The following is an 8,215-nucleotide window of genomic DNA, read 5'->3' on the forward strand; positions in this document are numbered from 1 at the left end:
GCAGCAGCAAAAATATCCTTCACACATGGGCCCAGGACTGGTCACTCTTTGGGGGTGCCCCTTGGGAGGGTGGAAGGCCTACGGGATATGATGCTGCTGAGCCCCAGTCACTGTGGCTGGACAGAGAAACCCTATTCCTTTATCCACTGAGATTCTGCTGTCTTCATTCTCCTGAATGGCTGGGCAAGGGAACTGCGTGCCCAGAGGGCAGAACTGGGGTAGTGCCTGCCCGGGCCCTCCCAGCCTCTCCCCTCAACTCCCTGTCCCCACCACCAGCCCCAGCTTGTTCCCCAAGACCCAAGGGACAGGCTGTGGGGCCTGGCAGCTCAGCCCTGACGGGCCTAGTCTAAACCGATGTTCCGCCAGGGAGGCCCATTTGGCCGCCCGGTTGCCTAAACAGCCCAGCCTTTGTCCGGGGCGGTCACAGGCGCTGTTTGCTCAGTGCCCGGCTTGTTTTTCCCAGGCCAGTGAGGCAGGCAGAGGCACCGGAACCATGGAAACAGCACAGACCACCTGTCCTGCCCCAGCTCCGCTCCCGCCCGGTTGCTTTCTCTGTCTCTGTGGACCTCCTGGTGCGCTGGCCCTACCCCAGCTGGGCCCTAGGCGGAGCAGGACTCGTTGCCTTGCCCCCGCCCGCCCTGGAACTTCAGCTGGGCCCAGCACAGAGAGAGCCAAGGGGTTTCTGGAGCTCTGGAGTCCCTCCACCTGCTCTCAGCACTCACCAAACACAAGCTCTGCGAACCCCGGGGACTGAAGGCTCCTTCCTCTGCCACCCCCTCACTCCTTCCCCCAGCCACTCTCCTGGGGAGGGGCCAGGGATGAGGTCAGCTCAGGGAAATACTCTCTGACCAGAGTTGCCCCAACAGGAAATAGGCTATATTGAAAGGTGGTGAGTTCCCCATCATGTGAGGCATGCAAGGGTAGACTCCTAGGGCTGCTATAAGGGAATCCTTATTGTATGGGGGGACATTAATGGATCAAGTAAGTATAGAAAGAGTTCTTTCTTTTGTTCATTCATTCACTCCATTTATTGACTGACTCATTGATTCATTCAGAAAACACCAGTGGTGTGGCATCCATCCTCCAGCCTAGAACATTCAACCGTGAGACTGTAGTCATGACTCCTGCTTTCATGGCAGGCAGAGTCATGTGGGTAAGAGGATGTGGGGGAGACACACATGAGAATGAACAAGGCCTTCAGGAAGGTGGGGTGGGAGCCGAGAGGGATCAGAGAGATTATGAGTTTTGTGCCGTATTCCATGGGTAGGGAAGCTGCGGCACAGAAGGATCCTCATGCCACACAGAACCTGGATAACTCCCCAGAGCTTCTGGGTCCACAGTCATCCAAGCTGCAAAGGCCTCTGAGAGGAGGGGAGGCTCCTTCCAGGTGCTGGGAGTGGCTCGGGAGTGCTCCAGCAACTCACATGCCCCAAGCACTGCTTATGGGCCAGGTTGGGCTGGGGAATGCAGAGAACACTGGGGAGAACCTGTTCTTGGGACTGACTTCCAGGTTAAGACAATCTTGCTTCGAGGGGTTGTGTGGCTGGCTTTAAGTACCAGGAAGTTCTGATCTTCTCACCTGTTCTAGTTAATTAGTGCTGCATAATTATCTCCTTTCTTATCCTTATCCTTAACAGACCCAAAACAGGAACTAAAACTACAGCCACTTTATTACGCTTAGGAATTCTGACCCGAAAGGGCACAGTAGGGACAACTCCACTCTACTCTGTGTGGTTCAGTGGCCCACCTGAGACAACTCAACTGGCTGGGGGCCGGGACACCTGCCGCTGGCAGATCCACTTCCAAGATGGCTTCTGCATTCGCATGGCTGGTGCCTGGGCTGGGCTGGCCAGAAGGCTGGAACTGTCAACCAGCACACCCCCATGTGACTCCTCATGGTGCTTGGGCTTCCTCACAGCATGGAGGTCTCAGGCTTTTGAACTTCCTTCTTAGATGGCAACTTAGGACTCCAAGTTATAAGCCATATGGCCTTTTATGAGTGAGCCTTGGAAATTACCCAGCAATACTTCTGCCACATTGTCTTGGTTGAAGTAGTCACAAGCCCACCTGGATTCAAGAGGAGAGGCCATAGGGCCCACCCTTCAATGGGAGAAGGACCAAGGACTTTGCAGCCGTATTTAACACTGCCACACTAGCCTCCAATTTCCTCCTTTCCTCTCTGAAAATTCTACCTTCTGCCAAGGTTGGGCTTAAGTTCCAGCCAGAAAAACTTCCTGCTAATTCCTATCCCCAGTAATACTTCCTGCCCACTGCTGCATTCTTGGTTAATGGTTGCTCTAATAAGTAATGGGGACAGTCATGAGTGTGATGCCCCACACTTGGCAACCATGCCCATGCGTTCACACATGTATGTTCTTCTTTGGTTCTTAGAGCAATCCTGTGAGGCATTTTAGATGGGAGAGTGGGCATCTCACATGGAGTTTTGCGGGGTGAGTAGGAGTTTTCCTGATGGACAGGGTTTGGGAAAGGGTATGATGAGCTTGGGCACATGTACAGTCGGGTGGGGCTGCAGGACAGTGTCACTGACTTGCGGCAAGGGGCTTCTCAGTGGAGAAGTGTTCCACACAGTCCTCTGTTTTAGGAAGACTCCTCTGGCCCAGACAGTATGAAGACTGGAGGATGACCTGGGAGAGCTGGCACTGAGGCTCACTCATGGACCCCCACAAGTGCCTGTCTGCCTGTGCCTCCTATGTGGTTTCATGAGTCCTTTCAAGCATTATCTGGGGTGGGTATTATCAACCCATTTTATAGATGAGAAAGCTGGGCTGGGCGCAGTGGCTCACGCCTGTGATCCCAGCACTTTGGGAGGCTGAGGCAGGTGGATCGCTTGAGCTGAGGAATTTGAGACCAGTCTGGGCAACACAGGGAGATCCTGTCTCTACAAAAACGAACCAACAAACAAAAATTAGCCAGGCATGGTGGTGTGCACCTGTGGGCCCAGCTACTCGAGAGACTGAGCGGGGAGGATTGCTTGAGCCCAGGAGGTAGAGGTTGCAGTGAGCCATGATCTCACCACAGCACTCCAGCCTGGGTGACAGAGAAAGACCCTATCTACAAAACACACACACACACACACACACACACACACACACACACACACACACTCTGCAGATGAGAAAACTGAGGCACCAAGAGGTGTTTCTGGAATCCAAACTGGGCAGAGCAGGGTTGGGAGCAGCCCTTGTCTCCTCCACAGGCAGGAAGCTCGTCCTCCCTCCCCAGCACCTCAGCTGCCCCTGCCGCCTCCACCCCTCTCAGCCCTGACCCTGTGATCCAGAAAGGCCTCTGGAGGCTGGCTGCAGGTGGCAGGGCCTCTGGCTTACACCAGTGGGCAGCAGGGAGTGTAGTCACCTGCTCACTCGTGTCTGGTGCTCTTTGTGGCTATAGGAGGCAGAGGACAGGTGCTGGGGCGAAGAGGGCTGGCCTGAGGGGAAACTGAGGCCTGGGACTGTGGGGTCAGGGCTTAGTCTCTGCCACTGAGTGTGCACCTGGCTCCCTTCATGCCTGGCTATTTGGTTCTGGCTCTTGAAACAGATCCTTTGCCCACCTGGTAGCTGGCCGGCCACGGGCCGTGCCACGCCACCTGCCTGCTGCAGCCCGGCCCGGTCACCCCGAAATGCTGACAAAAGCCAGCTGCTCTCCCAGCAGTCGCTCAGCAGGCAGACACCCGGAGGCGTGATGCCTGCCCTCGTCTGGCACCGAGGCTGCCAGGAGGGCGCTGACGCAGCTCTCCCCACTCCCACTCCCAGGGGCTCCGCAGCTCCTTTCTGGAATGGCTTCCCGATGAGGTAATGCAGCTCGGAGCGCAGGAGGAGGCCACTGGGAAGCGCTGCTGGCCAGGCCCCAGCTCCCCGGGAAGATGGCTGCCGCGGCCTCCCTGCCCTGCTGCCCGACGCCACCGCACAGGGGCCGGGCAGGCTGAGAGTGGGAGCCGGACTTCAGGCCGGATGCTTGGCAGCCTCACTCTGGCGTGGCTGGGGGACCCAGACATTTACTCATCTCCCGGCCGAGGGGGTGCAGGCCTCAGCCTGGGCCTGCGGCCTCGCTCTGTTCCTTAGAGGCCCCTGCCCTGAGAACACGCCGCCCCCATGCACACGCGGAGAAACAGAGGCCGTGCCCGTGGTCATAGCAGGAATCAACGTCTGTTCTCGCCCGCGGCCCTGGGGGCAAGGGCAGGCCTCCCCCCACACGCCTCGCATCGGGTCTGGGAACAGCACCATGAGCTTGCTCCGACCTGCCAAGCAGCTTTTTCCTGGAACATGAGTCTTTTCCGGGCACAGAGCAGAGCACTCAGGCCACCGGCCCTCCTATGCTGGTACCAGGGGGAGATGCCAGGTGGCCGAGCAAGGAGGCCCCTGGGGCTGTCCACCCAGTGTCCCTCTCAGTGCCTCTCTTGGCCCCATGAAAAGGTGGCACTCCCACCCCTTGTCTCTCCTAGCGCTGCCGGGCCCCCCCTGCAGGTGTGACCTGCCTGGTAGAAGCTGCTGAGAGGCAGGAACTGAGTAGGGAAGTGTCTCAAAGGGTGAGTCACTTCCCTCACCCACGTTTCCCCCCTCCCTGCCAGGCCCTGTGCTGGGCGGGCCCTAGGGCCACAGGAACCAGCATGGCCCGGCAGCCCTGGACCTCCCAGGTGAAAGGAAGGACCCGGAGAACTGGAAACATCCTTGCACAGCAGCCTCTGAGTCGGAGGCAGCCACTCGGCACCTGGCGCCCTGCCCAGGGGGGCCTCCTGCGGACTTACGTGGGCTCTGGGAGGTGGAGGAGGGTCACCTCCCCCAGGGGAGGGCGGAGGGGGCTGGCAGGACCCCGCTGTGGGTGAGACTGGGACTGTGCTGGGGCCTGCGTTGGCCAGCAGTGTCCTGAGTGGGCCTCGGCGCCAGCGGGCCCAGCTGGGCCTATTTCTGACTCGAATTTGTTGCGAAACGTCGGCCAATCCCCTGCCCTGGCTGGGCCTCAATTTCCCCATCTGCAGACAGGAGGCGCGCAGGAGGGCCTCATGGACTCCAGGGCTGCAGCTGAATCTCCGGGTTGGAGATGGCTGGTCCGGGGCAGCACGCCCTGCGTGCACAGAGGGCCGCGCTGGCTGGCTCGAGGCATGCGGGAGGCAGCAGTGGAGCTGGGATCAGAGTCCGGACTCCTCTGCTGGCCTCGAGTGACCCCGTGGGCCTCCTTGTCCCCCCTCCTTGCAGGAAGCACAGGCTCCAGCTCCTGAGAGCGGAACGGCTCCCCTCTGCTGCCCCCTAGTGGCTGCACTGACACATGGCGGCCCAGTCCAGAGCCGAGGCAGCCCCAGGGCCACCCTCAAAGCCGTGAGCTCCCGGGGGCAATGGGTGTCGTAGGGCTGGGGCCACCCTATCTGGGAGCCCTGGGTGAGAGTGTCACTTGTGATATTTCACTGAATCTTCACCCCTCCCACACACAAGAGAGGGATGGTCATGACTGCCACTTCATAGCTGGGTTGTCAGTTTCAGGGGGCAGGGTCTAAAGGAAGCAGGGGCTGGAGAGGTTTGAAGTCAGACTTCCAGTGGACAGTGTCCCCTCCCCTCCAGTCAACAGTCACCTGGGGCTTCAGGCTGTAGGAGGGGAGGAGTGGGTGGGGAAGGGCGAGGCGTATTATTCTTTGGGGTGTGGGGGGTGGTCACTAAAATGGGACCTGGCAGCTGGGCACGGTGGTTCACGCCTGAAATCGCACACTTTGGGAGGCCGAGGCAGGCAGATTACTTGAGGTCAGGAGTTCTAGACCAGCCTGGCCAACATGGTCAAACCCTGTCTCTACTAAATATACAAAAATTATCTGGGCGTGGTGGCACACATATGTAATCCCAGCTACTTGGGAGGCTGAGGCAGGAGAATTGCTTGAGCTCAGGGGATGGAGGTTGCAATGAGCTGAGATCGTGCCACTGCACTCCAGCCTGGCTGACAGAGCCAGACTCTGTCTCAAAAAAAAAAAAAAAAAAAAAAAAAAGTTGGGACCTGGCTTCCTAACTGAGGGAAACTGAAGAGAAGGGCCCAGTTCACGGGAACGAGGTGCCAGTTTGGGATGCCCCTGCAGGGCCCTAGGTGCAGGGGACAGGGCTGAGGGGGCGGGGGGAGGCGCCAAGATGGCCAGACCCCCAGCCGTTCTCCTGGGGCAGAGGGCCAGTGCCCACGCCCACACCTTGGGTCCCCAGGGCAGCCAGGTGGAGCCATACCACCTCCTTGGGCTTCGCCTGCGGGCCTAGGCCCTGTGCTCACTGAGCCCCTATGCCCGGCAGGCCACTTCCAGAGGCCATGCATGCCCTCTGCCCGGATCTAGGAGAGGGGCTTTCACACAAGGAGGGAGAGGCTCAGAGCCCTGGCAACCTACCCAAGGCATAGCACATGGGGCTACACGGGTGGACTGGAAGCTGGGTTGGCCACCTGAACCCCTGGGGTCCTGGTATTTCCAATGTCACCATCAGAATGGAGGATGGGGGCCAGGCGTGGTGGCTCATGGCTATAATCCCAGCGTTTTGGGAGGCTGAGGTGGGTGGATCACCTGAGGTCAGGAGTTGGAGGCCAGCCTGGCCAATATGGTGAAATCCCGTCTCTCCTAAAAACACAAAAATTATCTGGGCATGGTGGCGGGCGCCTGTAATCCCAGCTACTTGGGAGAATGAGGTAGAAGAATCACTTGAACTCAGGAGGCAGAGGTTGCAGTGAGCCAAATCATACCACTGTACTCCAACCTGGGCAACAGGGTGAGACTCTGTCTCAAAAAAAAAAAATAAATAAATAAAAAGATAAAAGAATGGAGGATGGGAGGGCCGCACCATACGGGTCCTGGGGTCCTGGCATTTCATTTTCAATGTCACCATCAGAATGGAGGATGGGAGGCCACCCTGTGAATGGAGGGTGGGAGAGCCATGCCATGCCAGTGCTGCCTGCGTGGGTTCCCGTGCTGGGACTTCCTCTCTCATCTATCACCTCGCACCTCCATCGCTGTGACACCCTTCACCCGCCCGCTGGGCCTCCACAAAGCATGTTTGGGCTCTGCAGCCAGACTATCCTCCCCCACCCACTGTCCGACTCCTGGAGCCCTTTCCTGGACCCCCAGCGCAGTGCGTGCGTGACAGGACCCCGCAGAGCCACTTCCTGTTAGAATCAGAAGGGCCGTCAGCCACTAAACCCAAGTGTCAACTTTTGGTGATGGAGAAACAGATCCAGATAGAGGGAGGACTTGACCAGGCCCAGGGTGGCCAGAGACCCTTTGGACCGGGAGCGGAATCCCAGTGGCCTGTCGCCGGCCTAGCATCTGAGGTCCTGAATCCCTGGAAATCAATGAAGGCAGACAGGTGGGAGGCTGGAGGCCTCGCAGCCCACTGAACCCACATCCACCAACATCTCATGGAGCCTCCCCAACCTGGGAAGGGGAGTGAATGACCCCAGCACACTGGTCTGAGGGATGAGTGAGCGGCACCTGGGAGGCCGGAGGTGGGAGGCTTGGCCTGGCCAGCAGGGAGTGGGCACCTTGGGCTGGGACCCGGTTTCCTGCTCCACTCTGTCTAGGCTTTTCCTGGGGGATTTGGCCTTGGAGGCCAGCGCCTGAGGGCCTGGCAAGGCAGTCAGTCTTGCTGTCACTCCCAATGCCATCTTGTGTCCCCTCTCCCCAGCCCCCTCTGCTGAATGACTCGAATGAACAAGAACCTGGTAAGTGAGCACCTCGGGAGGTGCATCCTGTGTGGGCAGGATTCTGACCATGGAAGGAAAGAATGCACACTCAGGCAATCTGGGTGTGACCACCTTGCTGTCCTGTGATCTAGGGGATGCGAAGAGGTGACAAGGCCCAAGGGGGTTGTGCTGCAGACATGCCCAGGCTCGGCCTGCGTGGTCAGCCGAGGGTCCGTTAGCTGCCGATCTAGTGTCCTCGGGTAGGATGCCTCGTGCCGGGAGCCCGGCCACCCAGCACCCCTCCAGCCTCTGCTGACTCCAGCTGTGTGTCGTCAGGCAGCTTACTCAACCTGTTTCTTGTCCTTCTGTGCCTAGGGTCATGACAGACCTTGCTTCCCAGCATGCATGGAAGAGGCTGCGAAGAACAGCTGGTGCCCAGGAAACTGGAAAGCACTGGTAGGTCTCAGTGCTGTGGCTGTTGGTGTTCACACCATTGGCCAAGGCGAGGGATTCACAGAGACATGGGATGGGGGCCCTGCTCCAGGGGCCTCCCAGTCTGAGGGCA

Source organism: Macaca fascicularis, chromosome 10 (assembly GCF_037993035.2).
Source record: "Macaca fascicularis isolate 582-1 chromosome 10, T2T-MFA8v1.1".
In the NCBI taxonomy this organism is placed as follows: Eukaryota; Metazoa; Chordata; class Mammalia; order Primates; family Cercopithecidae; genus Macaca; species Macaca fascicularis.